At 34.1% G+C, this 16922-nt stretch overlaps 1 long non-coding RNA gene across 1 annotated transcript; it reads right to left on the bottom strand.

Annotated features, from left to right (window-relative positions):
* Positions 1–11671: 11671 nt before the first annotated feature.
* On the bottom strand, positions 11672–12886 carry LOC127732332 (uncharacterized). The gene is made up of 2 exons (XR_007996192.1): positions 12250–12886; positions 11672–11717 (listed from the first exon to the last, which is right to left on the bottom strand). It is a non-coding gene; the product is annotated as an uncharacterized LOC127732332 (long non-coding RNA).
* Between the last annotated feature and the right edge of the window lie 4036 nt (positions 12887–16922).

Raw genomic sequence — 16922 nt, 5'->3', positions numbered from 1 at the left:
ATGGCATATAGAATGAGAATTTCTAAAAGTACATAATTTCAAATTTTATAATCATATCTTTAGTAATTATAAAGTTATTTAACAGTTGAAGTCAGTATTCTAATGTTACATGTACGTGTAAATAGGTTAATCGTTTCGAGGTAAATATGGCACAATTAAGTTCCGTTTATTGGCTCAATTCATATTATAAGAAAAGAACAGATGGCCGCGATTCAAACCTTTTCAATATGATGGTAGTTGGCACAAATTACACCTAATCGTTCTGACAATCCAGTAAATTCTTCGCCCGGGGATATGCATTCGACGTTAATCTTCCTTCAGTAACCCCCCCAAGGGTGACTGGGGAATAGAAGTATGGTCACCATTGGTCTTCCTCCGACCGGCAGTAAAACCCGTGCTAAAGTGGGGCGTCCGTTTGGCTGTGCGGGATGTACAAATTTGCAGCCACGTCCGGTCAGAATGGGGACGTTAAATCCGATGCCTCGTGTAAAGAGAGTGCCACGCTCTTTGCACGTTAAGAACCCTTGCAACAACTCTTTGAGGGGTCCGTAGGTGACCTGTTGCAAGGCTAAATTTCTGTCCCTATCCAATATACCCTCATTTCCCGTGGCAGTCTAAATTTCTCCGACCTTAATCCCTTAATTTATTACAGAACCTACCTATTGTATTTATTGTGAACTTGTTCTCGTCCTGAATATGCATGAAATATTTGCCACTGGACGTTAAGCAACCAACAATCAATCAATCAATCCTTCAGTAACTTTACAATACCCAGTCGTGTCATTTCTGTATATTGTACATGTAGATAGCACGTGTGATACATGTATATACACCAGAAATACCCATTCAAGTGAATTTTATCTTTTAGAAGAACTCCATATCGGGTAACATTAAATATACATAAACATAAAATTACAATTAAAAAAAAATGGTAATAATAAGTTCAAATGTTGCTTTATTAAATCATTAAATGCACCTAAGTACGTATTTGTAAACTTATGTTTTTTTGGTTTAAATTACTTTTTTTTTTTTTTATCTTATTGACTTATTCGTAAATCGAAAAACGCACAAACCTAAATAGAATCATATGGCATTGAATGATTTCTCTAACTCAAAACTAGTTATAGATGCTTTTTAATTTTATTTTTCTCGTTGGGTTCCTTGTCCATTAATTGACGTATACGCCATATTCTTTTTTCGGTATTTGTGAAAAGCCGCTCATCGATCAATTTCAAAAGAAATCTTATACTCGTAAGTCATGAACATTGAAGTTCAACTTGCTATCAATTGTTCGTATACGCACAAAGATAAAATAAATGAAACACTTTTAAGCTGTTCTGGGAACAGTATAATATCTAATATATATGTTCCTGAGTTGTTTAAATCATGCAGTGAATTTTGAAAATATAGTTTTGCAAAACCGGTTATTTCTGTTTAATACTTTTCTGTCCCTTTTCTTAATAATTAGGACACGTGTCACTGGTTAATATAGAACTAGTCAACCATGAATAATCCCAAACAACAATTTTTTTATTGGTTTGTCCTGAGACTACTTTAACACATAGTAGTCTCAGGTTTGTCATACTTGCTTATATTATCAATTACGTATTGTTTTCGGCTGAGACTACTACATGTATAACAGATATAGTAGTCTCAGTTTTCGGCAATATTGTAAAAATATCCTTTAGAATTTTAAATTGCTTTTATTAAATTATTATCATTATATATTACATACTTGTTATATCTTTCTACCCCAAGGGTGACTGGGGAATAGAAGTATGGTCACCATTGGTCTTCCTCCGACCGGCAGTAAAACCCTCGCTAAAGTGGGGCGTCCGTTTGGCTGTGCGGGATGTACAAATTTGCAGCCACGTCCGGTCAGAATGGGGACGTTAAATCCGATGTCTCGTGTAAAGAGAGTGCCACGCTCTTTGCACGTTAAGAACCCCTGCAACAACTCTTTGAGGGGTCCGTAGGTGACCTGTTGCAAGGCTAAATTTCTGTCCCTATCCAATATACCCTCATTTCCCGTGGCAGTCTAAATTTCTCCGACCTTAATCCCTTAATCTATTACAGAACCTACCTATTGTATTTATTGTGAACTTGTTCTCGTCCTGAATATGCATGAAATATTTGCCACTGGACGTTAAGCAACCAACAATCAATCAATCAATCAATATATATATATATATGTTTTGTTCATAATTAATAAATTAAGATTGATAGTATAATTGCATCATTTTTTAAGCATTATTTATATGACATTTTAATATTTATTTAACGTTCATACCGATTTGATTGGCAAATAACTGTTTAAACACTTGACGCCATATTAATATTACCCCCAAGGGTGACTGGGGAATAGAAGTATGGTCACCATTGGTCTTCCTCCGACCGGCAGTAAAACCCGTGTTAAAGTGGGGCGTCCGTTTGGCTGTGCGGGATGTACAAATTTGCAGCCACGTCCGGTCAGAATGGGGACGTTAAATCCGATGCCTCGTGTAAAGAGAGTGCCACGCTCTTTGCACGTTAAGAACCCTTGCAACAACTCTTTGAGGGGTCCGTAGGTGACCTGCTGCAAGGCTAAATTTCTGTCTCTATCCAATATACCCTCATTTCCCGTGGTAGTCTAAATTTCTCCGACCTTAATCCCGGACGTCCCTATTACAGAACCTACCTATTGTATTTATTGTTAATTTGTTCTCGTCCTGAATATGCATGAAATATTTGCCACTGGACGTTAAGCAACCAACAATCAATCAATCAATCCATATTAATATTATATATGAACATTTCGGAAAAATTAAGCGGATATTTAATCATCGGCTCTCAGGAGGTTTTCTTTTAGGCTAAAAGAAGGGGGGAAATATACCTCTAAGTAGTTAAACTTTAAGATTGGTATTCTTTAAATTGTATAACTTTCATTTTCTGGCTTTCTCCTCATTTTTAAATTATATGGAGAATCAAGTTTTAATGCCAGATCTTTTATTATTTGTTCTGTTAAATCAAAGACATGTAGTACATGTATTCTATTTTCCGGGATAACTTTATTCACAATGATAAAGAAATTAGGGATGATTAAGAAATTGGCATGTTGTGTATACACCTTTCTATTGGTGAACACTATATATGTTGCCCACTAGCTGTCCTTGTGTGCTTTTTGTTGTTTGATTGCTGTCTCGTTGTCGTTAAACCCACTATGATCTCCTACAGTTTCAGTTCCGTTTGATGTACGTTTAATTCGGTTTAAAACAAACCATATTTGATAGGGTTAATCAATATATATTTCCCTTAAGACTTTGCTCAGAGGAAAGTAATAGAATAGGTTTGTATATACATTTTAGTGCAAAGTTAACAATACAAGAAAAAGTTTCACTTTTCCATTTTTAACTCCCCAAAATTTTAAACTATTAATTTTGAAGACGTGTTTCATCTAAACGAAGTCTAAATGGTCACCAACTTACCAGTTTATTGTTTCCCTATTTGGCATACACCTACATATAAACCACATTGTAAATACAACTTAATTGGTCGTAGTAAATTCTATTGAGCACAAAAAAAATCCATTTTTTTTTTAATAAAGAAAAATAATTTTTTTTTTCTTTGAAAGACGGAGTTAATTAATACTTTAAATTACATTGTGCACAAAAAATCCTTAAATCTTCCTAGGAATGAGAAACTCTTTTCTTCATGGAAATGTTTGAAATTGTTTACACTGGACATTAAACACCTTACAATCAATCAACTAAAATATATCCAAGGGATTTTCATTATGCATGTACATGTATATAAATGCCGGATACCATATACATATATTGAATAATCAATAAAATATAGTGCTGTCAAAAAGAAACATTATCATTAGGATATCAAAAAAATTCAGTTTTTATTTCAAAATGGTTTGCAAACAGTCCTCTTTCCAGAGCATTTTTCTGTCTGTGCTATCGCTCTGTGTGGGTTAATTATTTGAAGCATAAAGTTTATAAATCGATCTCTGAAACACATTATATATATATAAAAGTCAAAGTAAACATTAAACTTATGCATGGCGGAAAATAAATATACGAAAACGATAGGTGCAGTGCATGCAGCCTTGCAAATGATATTTAAAAAAAATATATTTAATTTATAAAACTTAGGACTTTAATTTAGGTATTGTTGATCGGATGTTGAAGTTTCCAGAACATAGAAAATACACAAGAAAATCTATCAGTACTACACTAGTCTGTCAAAATGTGCTTGGTGTCCATTTTACAATATATTATAATTGTTAAAGAATTTAGTGTTTTCTTATTCATTCTGACATCTGTGTCCCTGGATCTGGACAAGAAATTGCGAAGACGTTATGCTTATCAGTTTACCTTTAAAAAGATTTTTCAACAGAATATTATACATATAATTTTTTTTAATTTTTGTTTTTTCTTTGCGAAAACAAAATGGCCCTAAAGCTAAATGTCATCGTCAGATGTATAATGGAAGGCGATAAACACTTGAATATACACCACCTGCTGAATCATTTTACCTGGACATAGATCTTGTTACATAACAAGTACGAATGTAAAATTATCGATATGGTATATTCAGTCGAATATACACGGTATCTCAGGACTGGGGTATTTAAGATATTTTGATCTGATAATGTATGTAAATTTATTTGTGCTTTATGTAAAAAAAAAAAGCATTTAACCATTTTTTAACCATTTTATTTTCAAAACTTCTTTAAAATGAGTTGACTTTGAGCATATATTTATTTTCAAAACCGGAGACAAATCACTAATTTCCAATTATAAACCAATCTCATTATTATCAGCAGTGGGCAAAGTATTTGAAAAAAAAATGTATTTAAAAATGTATTTTATCACTTAATTAGTTATATTTCAAATATACAAAAAGCGTTTTTGTTTCAAGTTCATATTCTCCTTTTGAGAATAATAATGCAGGAGTTTCACAAGGCTCTGTATTAGGTTCCCTACTATTCCTTATTCATGTATATGACATAGCTGGTAATTTGATAAGTCTAACTCGATTGTGTGCTGATGAAACATCCCTTTCGTATTCAAGTAATAGTCCTTACACAATAGAGGATGTCTTAAATAGCGATTTAGAGCAAATTTCAGCATGGTCTAAGGATTGGTTTATTGATTTTAATCCTAACAAGACAATTTCTATGCTATTCTCCTGTAATTCTTCTCCAGATGAAATTAAAATAGAACTTCAATATCAAGTAGTAGAATTGTCTTTTGTTATAAACACTTAGGTATTACTTTTGATTCCAAAGGTAAATTCTATACAATATAGAAAACGTTTTAAAGTGTGCAAGCTCAAGATTAAATTTCTAAAAAAATTGAAATATGTATTAACTAGGAATCAGTATCTTATTCGCATAAACTTAACACTTATAAGACCAATTATGAAATATGCACGTGAGTCATGGGATGGTTGTACTCAACAAGATTCCGACAATCTAGAACATGACGTTTAGTTGGAAGCAGGAAGATTAGTAACTGGGTTGCCCGTGTTTGCTAGTCCGGAAGTTATATATTTTCAGTGGTACAGGCCAACATTTGGTAGTGAACAGAAGAAAATCCAAAAAGCTCAATATGTTCAGAGACATATATTGTATTATATGTCTCTGATATGTTCTATTCTTCACATAAAGTGGGACTACCTCTACGATTTAATGACACTTTTATCAGTTATAGATAGAATATCAGAAAATCCTTTTTTTCATCTACTACTATCGAATGAAATAGCCTAAACCCCGACATATGTACGTCCAGAATTATGAATATATTTATCTAACTTAATACAGACACAATTGCATGCTAATCTTTATTATTAAGGACAGTTGATTGGATAAAAGTGATTGATTGCCACGCCTATATTAAAACTGATAGGACGAAAAATGTTGTCCTGCATTTAAAGAAAAATGTAATCTCAATGTAAATGTAGTCCTGCTTTTTTTATTTTACACTCTATTCTGTCCTGCCTTTCTTAGTTATTAATTTTTTCTGAGTTGTTTTACATAAAGTCATTATGCCTTTTCTTTTTGGCAAGATGCCCATACTGCCTTTTTTCTCTAAACTCCAGTCATGCTTTTTTTTCAATTTTCATACGTCAGACAAACTTCTTCGTGCATGTGACTTCTTATTTCAAAAGGGATAAGAAATGTCTTAATTGATAAGTTCTACATTGCATTTAAAAATCCATTGAAAGAATATTGTATAATTAGAAATCATTGTCCGCTGTTGGAAGTCCAGTTTCGCCATTTTTGACAAGCACGATATTTCAGGGGTTTCGATTGTTAAACTCGTTAAATCAAATAACGAAAATATTCCATCTCAACATGAGAAAGAGTGGCTCATTAACCTCTATCAATGTTTATCGTTTATAAGATGTTGTACTTTCAATGCTATTTATAAACGCAGAGTAAAATTTTAAATGTTTGGTATACAAATTTTAAACTAATCAACTTAAAAAATATTCAGAAGACAATGGGAAATATCGAAGAATCATTATTTATTTATTATATTGTAACAATTTTTCTTCACAAAGGCTTATAATGATAAACGAAATCAATGTTTTTGCTGTCAATAATTATATTACAATTTATGTATTGCTCTCTGGTGATGAGTCTTTGAGTTCTGACGAAAATTACAGTGTTTTTCTATCTGTACAAAAGTATATAAAAAGTACCAAGCGTTTTTCTCAACTTTGACAACCTTATTCTGTAACAGATCTTACTAGAACATGATCAATTTATGCTCTTAAGGATACGGTAATCGAATGATCTTTATGATTGACTATTGTATTCTGAAACGTTTCAATGGATTTAATTAAAAAAACAAAATTGATACTTACAATTACGTGTAGATTTATTCCGTTTTCCTATTAATCCGTAACTAGAAAAGCGACTTAATATGTATCACATCATAAACTATGAGTGTATAATTTACATTTAAACAAATTCACACACATGACTTGTCATGTACACTAACATATTTTATTTTACACAGCTCGGTGTGTTTGTATTTATTTCTTCTGAAAATAGGCGCACTTGATTAGTTATATTAAGTGGAACATATCCAATGATTCGATTCTTAAAATGTATATGTAATTTATTTTTATATCTTCATGCTAAAATAATAATTGGTTAAAGTCAGATATATGTAATGTTCATTCGTGTGTATATTTATGTATGTATTGGAGAAGACGTTACTAAGTTGAAAAACTTGTGTCTAATCCATTTGTCATTTTGGAACAATAAAATACGTTCAAACTAAAAAATCATGATATGAATTTAAAGAAAAGAAAACCAAACACATTTTTTTTTTTTATTAAAATTGAAAATCCAACTGATTAAAAGTCGTATTGACCTCTAAAATTCTATCACAGAAAACAATTACTTATAGTATCTCAAAATGTCAAAATATAGCCCGTTTTATAATCGCGCAGTGGACATAATTGTTATATTTCTATTCAGACATTCCACATTTTATCAACCGTTTCAGAACTATTTTTGAAGATAACGAATCCGTGGTTTCATTGCACATTTAACGCAAAATACATTTTTCAATTCTTTATTTACACTCAAACACAAATATGTGTTACATGAGGACAAATTACAAATCAAATGCAATAAATGACAGATTGTGGCCAGTATAATGGAATGCTATGTAGCTGTCATACAAGTACAAGCTTTAGCAAGCAATAAAACCAGGTTTAATCAACCATTTTCTACACAAGGAAATGCCTGTACCAAGCCAGGAATATGACAATTATTTTCCTTTCGTTTGACAGGAAACTAGTAACTTATAAGTTATAACTAATAATAAAAGGTCTTTCGCCAATTCATGAGGGCGTGCCAAATTGTCACGAATGTCTAATCGGGTTTTTCTGTTGTTCAAAGTTTGACGTGCGGTGATGTTTGAACAGTGTTGAGTGTATTTTACATTTGTCATTTCGGAGCCTTTAATATCTTACTATGCTGTATGGATTTTGCTCATTGTTGAAGGCCGTACAGTCACCTTTGATTGGTCATTTCTACGTTATTCAGTCTCTGGTTAAATTCTCTCATTAGACATTATCCCATCATAGATGATCAGATGTGTTATAAAAAAGAAAACTACATTACCGTATCTCGGATATATATCTATTAAATAAAATAAAGAAAACTTTAGTAAGATTGAGTACAACAAAGGCTTTGCCTTATCAAATCCTTGATGCTGTCTCCTCCAGACTGTCAAACACCGTCTACCGTATTGTTAACGTGGTAATATATGTGATAAATTGCTGTAAATAATAGTAAACTGAGTATTTATTCACAGTACGCACTTCCTAGTTTAGTTGTGATGATAGAAATCTTAATATCATTGATATACAGTTGAGAAATATGGTGCAATTATTCAAATGTAGATTTAAACCTTATTAATATTAAACCCAATCCCGCATGCAGCTGTGGTCATCCTGTTGAGAATAGTATTCACTATTTTTTAAGTGCCCTTTTATCAACGAAGCAAGAGAAATATTGTTTTCAAAATTAGAAAGATCTACTATATCCATTTTGCTTTTATTAGTGGCTGGTGACGGTGACCTTTCATTTCACCAAAACAAAGAAATTTTTTAGTCTGTACAATCATATATCAGAAATACACTAAGATTTAGAACATTCAATCAAAATTCGGAATTCGTACTTCCCAACTCTTTACTCTGGTCCAGTTTTATATATTACTCTATATTATATTATACTTTTTGTTTTTGAGACAAGGCCATGCATAATTTGTCAAAAGACAAGCACAATAACCCCAAAGCGAATTGCGAGAAGTGGTTTCGTATTTCGTTATAGAAAAATATACTAATAGTTTATGAAAAATAACGACTCTCGTACGGTGTCGCGTTTATATCTTTTTAAAACATTGGTGCAATTTGATGCAAAAAATAATGACTATAAAATGTCAGGTTTGCGAGATCAGACAGTAACCTAACAACTAAACAATTGAAAATCTAGGGATCAATGTTTAACATTCGTCAGCCATGAGCAATTTTTATAAATAAAACATGATTTAGTAGAATACTTTGCGAGTAAAAAAAGAGACTACCATAGATTTGTTATTAACCACAAATGCTTAAGGGGTACAAATCAGTATTCAGGAGTTACCCTTTTTGCATTACACCACATTACAACAGAAATTAGAAAATAGGGCCTGGAAGTATTTCTAAGACATTGTTGTTTTCCTGTTCTATGTAGCTTTCTTTCTGGCAAACACGGTGTTAGATTTTATAAATGCTGACAGGCACCGACCATTGAAAAACCATCGAACTGTTTAAAATGAGAAATGAAAATAATTGTTTGGTTTTTTTTTGTTTTTTTTTTTATGGCAAATAAGAAAAATGACTGTTCGATTTAAAATTGTTTAAAATTATTTAGAAATAGATTTATGAAAATGATGTATTTTAATGCGAAAAGGCTAGACTTTAATTTGTGGTGTAGGGATGTGATTGAGTGGTTTTGTTTACAATTATTTCCCTTTATTTACGTAGTGAAAATCTGCAATAATTATTGTTTCATCATGTTGTTTGATTTTCACATTATAACAAAACCAAGAATATGACGGATGAATTTATAGTTAGCTGTTTAATGTCCAGTGGTCACTATTAGATGTATCATTAGGAGGACATTTACAATGTTATAAATATGAACAAGGTCAAGGTATCATTTGTTATGCAAACATGTGTATCACGGTACAAGCGATGACCTATAGACCCTGTGTATCATATGTATATTTAGGGTGGGTTGCTCTGAATAAAGGAGGTATAGATACAGGAAAATAAAGAATTTTTTTTTATTAAATTAGAATAGAGTATAACAGGCAAAATAAAGAACAGAGGAAAATGGTTTAAGAAAATTAAAGAATAGAGAGAAATGGTCTAGTTTTTTGACGGACAATCGTTGATGATTGTTTAAAGTCAAGTGCATTTATAGGTAAAATAATACACAATCGTTTGTACATTGGTAGGGATTTATGTTTGAGGTTGATGAGGCACATAATGAGTAATTGTTTTTATTTGAAATTTCTCGAATATTTGTTTTTATTTTCGTCTGATTTGAAAATGAATAAAAAAAATCTATAATCTAAAAAAAATGGTTTAATACTCAGCAGACTGTTACGGTAGTTTACTCGCACATTCACCAAGTCCGTATTTCTACGGTTAAAAAAAATCATAATTGTATCTTTTAATTTGTTTAAATTTATTTCAGTGTTTATTTTTCAAACTTTTTATGTAAATAATGTTGGATCAACATCATGTCAGATTAAATTATAATTTATTAAATTATTAATTAAAAACTAAAACATGCATCCAATCAAAATTTTACGCATATTATCACCTATATAAAAAGATTTAACAGAACAAAATTCATGTTTATATTAAAAAAAAAACATATACGCGAAACGAAACTATGCACGCCAAGAAACGATGTACGCTTAACGATACGATATACGCTAAACGAAACGATGTACGCTAAACGATACGGTATACGCTAAATGAAACGATGTACGCAAAACCATACGATTTACGATACAAGGTTATGTTATCGTTAATGGTATGGTTTATGGTACATGGTTTCGTTCGTACATCATTCGTTCACCGTCCGTACAACGTTCGGTCAGCGTTTCGTTTGCATTCGTACACCGTTCGGGAAGCGTACGTACATCGTTCGGGCATCGTCCGTACATGGTTCGGGCATCGTTCGTATTGTTAACTTTTACGTTACACGGACTGTACCTATTGCATTTATTGTTAATTTGTCCTCGTCCTAAATATGCATGAAATATTTGCCACTGGACGTTAAGCAACCAACAATCAATATGAATATCAAGCACAATCCCTCACCTTAGAGTTTTAGAATCATACCATCATAAAATATATGAGAAGAACATAATCCGTATCATGCCAGTAACTGCTTTAGAATACATGTGTTTATTTCCAAGGCAAAGATCCTATGAGAGAATCTATATTAATACCAAATAAAGGCAACAGTAGTATACCGCTGTTCGAAAACTCATCAATCGATAGAGATAAAAACAAATCCGGGTTACAAACTAAAACTGAGGGAAACGCATCAAATATAAGAGGAGAACAACGACACAACAAAAACACAACATTAAAATGTAACACACACAGAAACGAACTATAATATAACAACGGCCATTCTCCTGACTTGGTACAGGACATTTTAAGAAAAAAATGGTGGGTTGAACCCGGTTTTGTGGCATGCGAAACCTCCCGCTTTAATGGCAACGTCAAACACACCACCAAAACGACAACATCACATGACAGGACCACAATACAAATAAATGGGAGAACATATAGGACAAAGAAACACACGAATAATAGCTAACAAAAGGTACTAGGCTTAAAATTCAATACGCCAGACGTGCGTCTCGTCCACACAAGACCAACCAGTGACGTTCAGATGAAAAAAGTATGGAAGCCAAAACAAGTACAAAGCTGAAGAGCACCGAGGACCAAAACTTCCAAAAATTTGCGCCTAACACGGCCAGGGTTTTCTGCCTGGGACAAGAACATCCTTATTATTTAGAATAATTTATAATTTTGCAAACAGTAAATTTTATAAAATGACTATTGTAATGTCAAAGATACGCTGAAACCTGAGTTACTATCTTTTATTGCAGACCTCCAGAGAGGGTAAAAAACTGAAAATATACAAAAATGAAATCTAATAAGCACAATGTTCACAAAATAATGGTACAATTAATATCAACAATGTTCTCTATACATTGAAAAATATGTCTATCTTATGAAACAACCAAAAAATGATCAAAAAGTGCCATAGATTTACATCTTAGATAACAAAATTATAACACGAAAAGCGTTCTATACACATACTGTTTTAAGAAAAAACGTACGCCGAAATATATGGCTCTATTGGCGTTCCATACAAAAAATATTTTGACAAACTGACGGAGTAATATCAAAAATCGAGAATTAAGAAGCTTAAATTGACTAGGACTGGTGTATAATAAATGCAGGAATAAAAATAACCATCATATAAACATCGGAATGCTTAATTTAACATGTAAAATACAAAATAAGTGTGACATGAGATATGACTCCTGAGAATTGTTTGAAATCACAATTAAATTCAAAAGGACTGACCTTAGACTTTAAATACGTATATCGGACATACAAATGAAGGTTATAAACTACAGTATAACAAAAACTCACCCTGTGGAGGGTTGAATACCAAAGAAAAGTTTGTTTATCTTTGCCGTGTGGCAGACATCAAAAATAAAATTCGACATAATGACGGACAGATCCGTAATTTCCGGAGTGTGACATAACACTCCCCCTCTGATTTCAAAACTGAAATCACCAATTCATTAACAAATTTGAAAATAACATGAACAAATTATCAATGCAAAATGTAATAACTGTTATAAAATGATCTGACTATCCGAAGATTCAACGAGTTAAAATTATAATCATTAATCTGTTTCACTTTGTTTTAGTTCCACATGCTCTACCAACATTACTAGTTCGTTGATTGGTCTAACATAACTAACTGCTTTCCCATCACGCACAACACGAATTTGAACCTTTCTGACTTTCTGATCAAAACTAGGGAATGTCTTTTCAACAATTGCGACTGGCCAATAGTTGCGAGCACATTCACGGTCTCTTAAGAGTACTAAATCGCCTTCCTTCATATTACTGTATTCACTGGTCCATTTTTGTCGAGTTTGTAGACGGTTTAAATATTCGTTACGCCAGCGGTTCCAAAACTCTTCTGCTAGAACCTGAGTGTGCTTCCATAGAGATTTCAACATGTCTTTATTTCCGAATGTTGGAAACGATACATTGTCCTGATTTTTTTTATGTGTGAGAAGCATTGCTGGACAAAGTACACATGGTGATTCTGGGTCGGTTGACACCGGGACCAAGGGTCTCGCATTTACAATTGCTGTTACCTCCGATAACAGGGTAGTAAGTACTTCATGAGTAAGAGTTTTTGAACCTTCTCGTAGTAACATAGAATCTAAAATCTTTCCTGAAACACCAATCATCCTTTCCCACACTCCTCCCATGTGGGAGGCGTGTGGAGGATTAAATAGCCACAAGACGTCGTTGTTTGAGAGAAAACTTCTCACAGAGTCTTTTTCAACAAATTCAGTGATCATATTTAGCTCTTTTGAACTGCCAACAAAGTTTGTTCCCCTATCAGAACGGAACTGCTTAACTTCACCCCTTAAGGCAATGAAACGACGCAACGCATTTATAAATGAAGCACTGCTGAGCTCCTCTATGACCTCTATATGAATTGCTCTGCTGACGAGGCATGTGAACATAAGTGCCCATCTTTTCTGATTAGCTGGTATGCCACGAGTGCGTCTATAAGCTATGGGCCATGGGCCAAAAGTGTCAACACCGACGAATGTAAATGGCGGTGATGGTTTTAATCTGTCCTCAGGCAAATCTGCCATTTGCTGCCAACCGAAACAACCACGAAGCTTACGACATATCACACATTTATGAAGCACTGAAGAAACTAAACGACGACTGCCTGAAATCCAAAAACCAGCTGTACGGATAGCACCATCTGTGAGGCTTCTGCCTTGATGAGCCACTTTTTCATGGAAGTGTCGAACAATAAGTAATGATATATGGTGGTGTTTTGGTAAGATAATAGGATGTTTTGAAAGATCTGAACAATCTTTGTAATTTCGCAAGCGACCACCAACTCTTAAGGTATCATCAACATCAAGTATGGGCGATAGTTGCGAGAGAGAACTGTTGTTATGTAACGATGTTCCCTGTCTGATATTGTCTATTTCGTTTCTATAATTTTCCATTTGAACCTCACGAATTATGAATTTTTGGGCTCGTTTCAAAGCATCTGGTTGTTTGTATGCATCTAAATGTTCAGGTTTATCGTTATGATGTGCCAGATTTCTAACAAGTTGTTTCAATAAGGAAATTGCTCTGACTAAAGTTCTCCATTCTGAAAATGTTGAGAATCTATGTTTTCCTAATTTATGTACATTATTTCGATCTACAGTTTGTGTTTTAGCTACTTGCACATCTGGGCGAATCTCCTTGTCACTATCAGCATCAACCAACTGATGTGGACCATTATCTAAATTTCCAAGGGACACGTTATAAAGAAATACTGGTCCCTTCATCCATATACTATTCGATAACTCTGCAGGGTTAATTCCTCGTGTTGCGATATCTGCCGGATTATTTTCGGTTGAAACATGTCTCCATCTTTTTGGATCACAAGAGACTCGAATTCGTCGCACTCGGTTTCCAACGTATACATGAAACCTCTTTGACTCATTTGTCAAGTAACCTAACACTATTTTGCTGTCTGAGTAAAAGTACATTTCACTTTGATCTATACTTAAATGCTCTTTGACAAGATCAGATAATTCTGCCGCAAGAACAGAGGCGCACAGTTCTAATCGAGGAATAGTATTCCCATGTGAAGGCGCAACCTTCGCCTTTCCCAATAAAAAACTAACCGTTACATGGTGTGAGTCAATTAATCTCAAATAAGCCACCGCACCTATTGCCTCTTTTGAAGCATCACAAAAGATATGAACTTCTTTGTTCGAAGCTTCTGCATAGGAGATGTCACTATACATACGCGGAATACAGCATTGCTCAAGATCAGGTAACGTATTATTCCACTGTTTCCATGGATGTAGGTAAGTATCAGGTGATGGGTCATCCCATTCAGTGTGTCCTAGTGAAGTCATCATATCACGTAAGAGAAGTTTACCACGAACTGAAACAGGGGCTGTAAAGCCAATCGGATCAAAAAAAGAGTTGATCGTTGATAATACGCCATGCTTGCTAAATGGCTTGATGTCATGTGCTACTTGAAAGGTAAAACAGTCAGTGTTAATATCCCAAGCCATACCTAGGCTTCTTTGCAAAGGTAAACAGTCATTTTAAAATTTCAGATCTTTGAGATTTTTAGCCAGATCATCAACGGGAAACTGGCTTAACAAATATTTGCTATTTGAGGCTATTTTATGTAACCTAAGATTACCACCACTTAACAATGCGTTTTGTGTTCTCTTAACTAAATCAACAGCTGTCTCAACATTTTGACACGACAATAGACCATCGCCCACGTAAAAGTTGCGATCTACAAACTCCTTCACATCTTGATCAGCAGTTTCAGCAGATTTCCTAAGTCCATAAGTTGCCACTGACGGCGAGGGGCTGTTGCCAAATACGTGAACAGTCATACGGTAATCAATCAATGGTTTTTCAATGTCATTTTCAGTATGCCAAATAAAACGAAGGTAATTACGATGCTCTTCACTGACTTTGAAATTATAGAACATCTGTTCGACGTCAGCAGTTACCGCTATAGCCTCTTTTCGAAAACGAAGCAAAATCCCTAACAGGCTGTTCGTGAGGTCTGGTCCCTTTAACAGAATGTTATTTAATGAATGACCATTACACACTGCGGATGCATCGAATACAACTCTGATACTGTCAGGTTTTCTGGGGTGATATATCCCAAACATAGGTAAGTACCAACATTCAGACGATATAGCCAATGGTGGCGCTATTTCAGCATGACCATTTTCGATGATTTTCTGCATGAATTGTATGACATGTTCTCGTTTTTTAGAATTAATTTTCAAGCTGTAATCGAAAGATTTTGCTCTCTTTAAAGCTAATTGTTTGTTGTTTTCTAATATTGGCCGATGCTCACGGAAGGGCAATGGAGCAACCCAACAACCATCTGAATCTTTAACAAAACCTGAATTCATGATCCTCAGGAATTTATCGTCTTCGATTGATGATCCAAATTTTTCATCTTTGTCAGTTGTACGGAAAACGTTCGTATCTATGAGTAATTCATTTTGACAAGGTTTAAGAAAATTAGCACGGCCATTACTCAAAATGGTAGTCTTGTTCACATTTACGCAATCTAGAATGCCAGGCGGATGAGTTTTCCCGAGACACACTTCACCAATTATTGCCCACCCTAAAGGCAGCTTCTGTGCATATGGGAGGTTACCTTTGCCAAGACGCTGATCGAGTACATGGTGTACTGATATCAAATCTCTTCCTATCAAAAGATCAATCTGTGCATGCTCATCGATTTCAGGAATGTAAGGAGCAATGTCTACAAGATGAGGATACTGAATAGCCACATTAGGCGACGCTATTTCCTGTCTATTGTTCGGAATATCATTACATTCGATGATAGTTGGTAAATCAAACACACAAGACCCATCTAAAGCTTCTACCACGTAGTCCCTAGCTAAACGTCCAGATGTTGTGAATTTTCCTGCACAAGACGACAAAACATATTCAGTTTCAGGTCCATTATCACAAAACAAATAAAAGAAGTTGGAAGTGGCCAATGACCTGTTACTTTGGTCATCTATTAAAGAATGCATCATGCGTGATTGTTCGGGTTTTCCTTTTGGATACACTTTTACTAGCATTAGTTTTGAACATGACTTACTTGTGCCAGTTACTTGACCACATATTTGTGTGCATGCTGTCTTGACTTCTCCTGATTCATTCTCCCCCTCGTGAGATTCTGGGGGGTTGTTATTTTTAATACTTTCTATATCGGTATGTAAACCAGAAGGGTGTTCCCCGACTCTGACAGACTGAACATTTCAAGAACTCTTTGCAGTCTCTTCTTAGATGGCGCTTAGGCCCACAACAGCGAAAACAAATTCCATTCTTTTTTAAGAACTCCCTTCGTTCTGAAATCGGTTTCATGCGAAAACCTCTACAATCATTCAATAAGTGACTTGTTCCATGCACAGGACATACCAAGTCTGAACTTTTTACTTTATCTGCTAACGGTTTCAACACTGATGTTTCAGTACGTGCACAAGATAACTGATTTCTTGTGT

Source organism: Mytilus californianus, unplaced genomic scaffold (assembly GCF_021869535.1).
Source record: "Mytilus californianus isolate M0D057914Y unplaced genomic scaffold, xbMytCali1.0.p SCAF_23, whole genome shotgun sequence".
Classification (NCBI taxonomy): Eukaryota; Metazoa; Mollusca; class Bivalvia; order Mytilida; family Mytilidae; genus Mytilus; species Mytilus californianus.
Note: the sequence above shows the minus strand (reverse complement) of the source record. Positions and strands in the feature narration are given on the sequence as shown.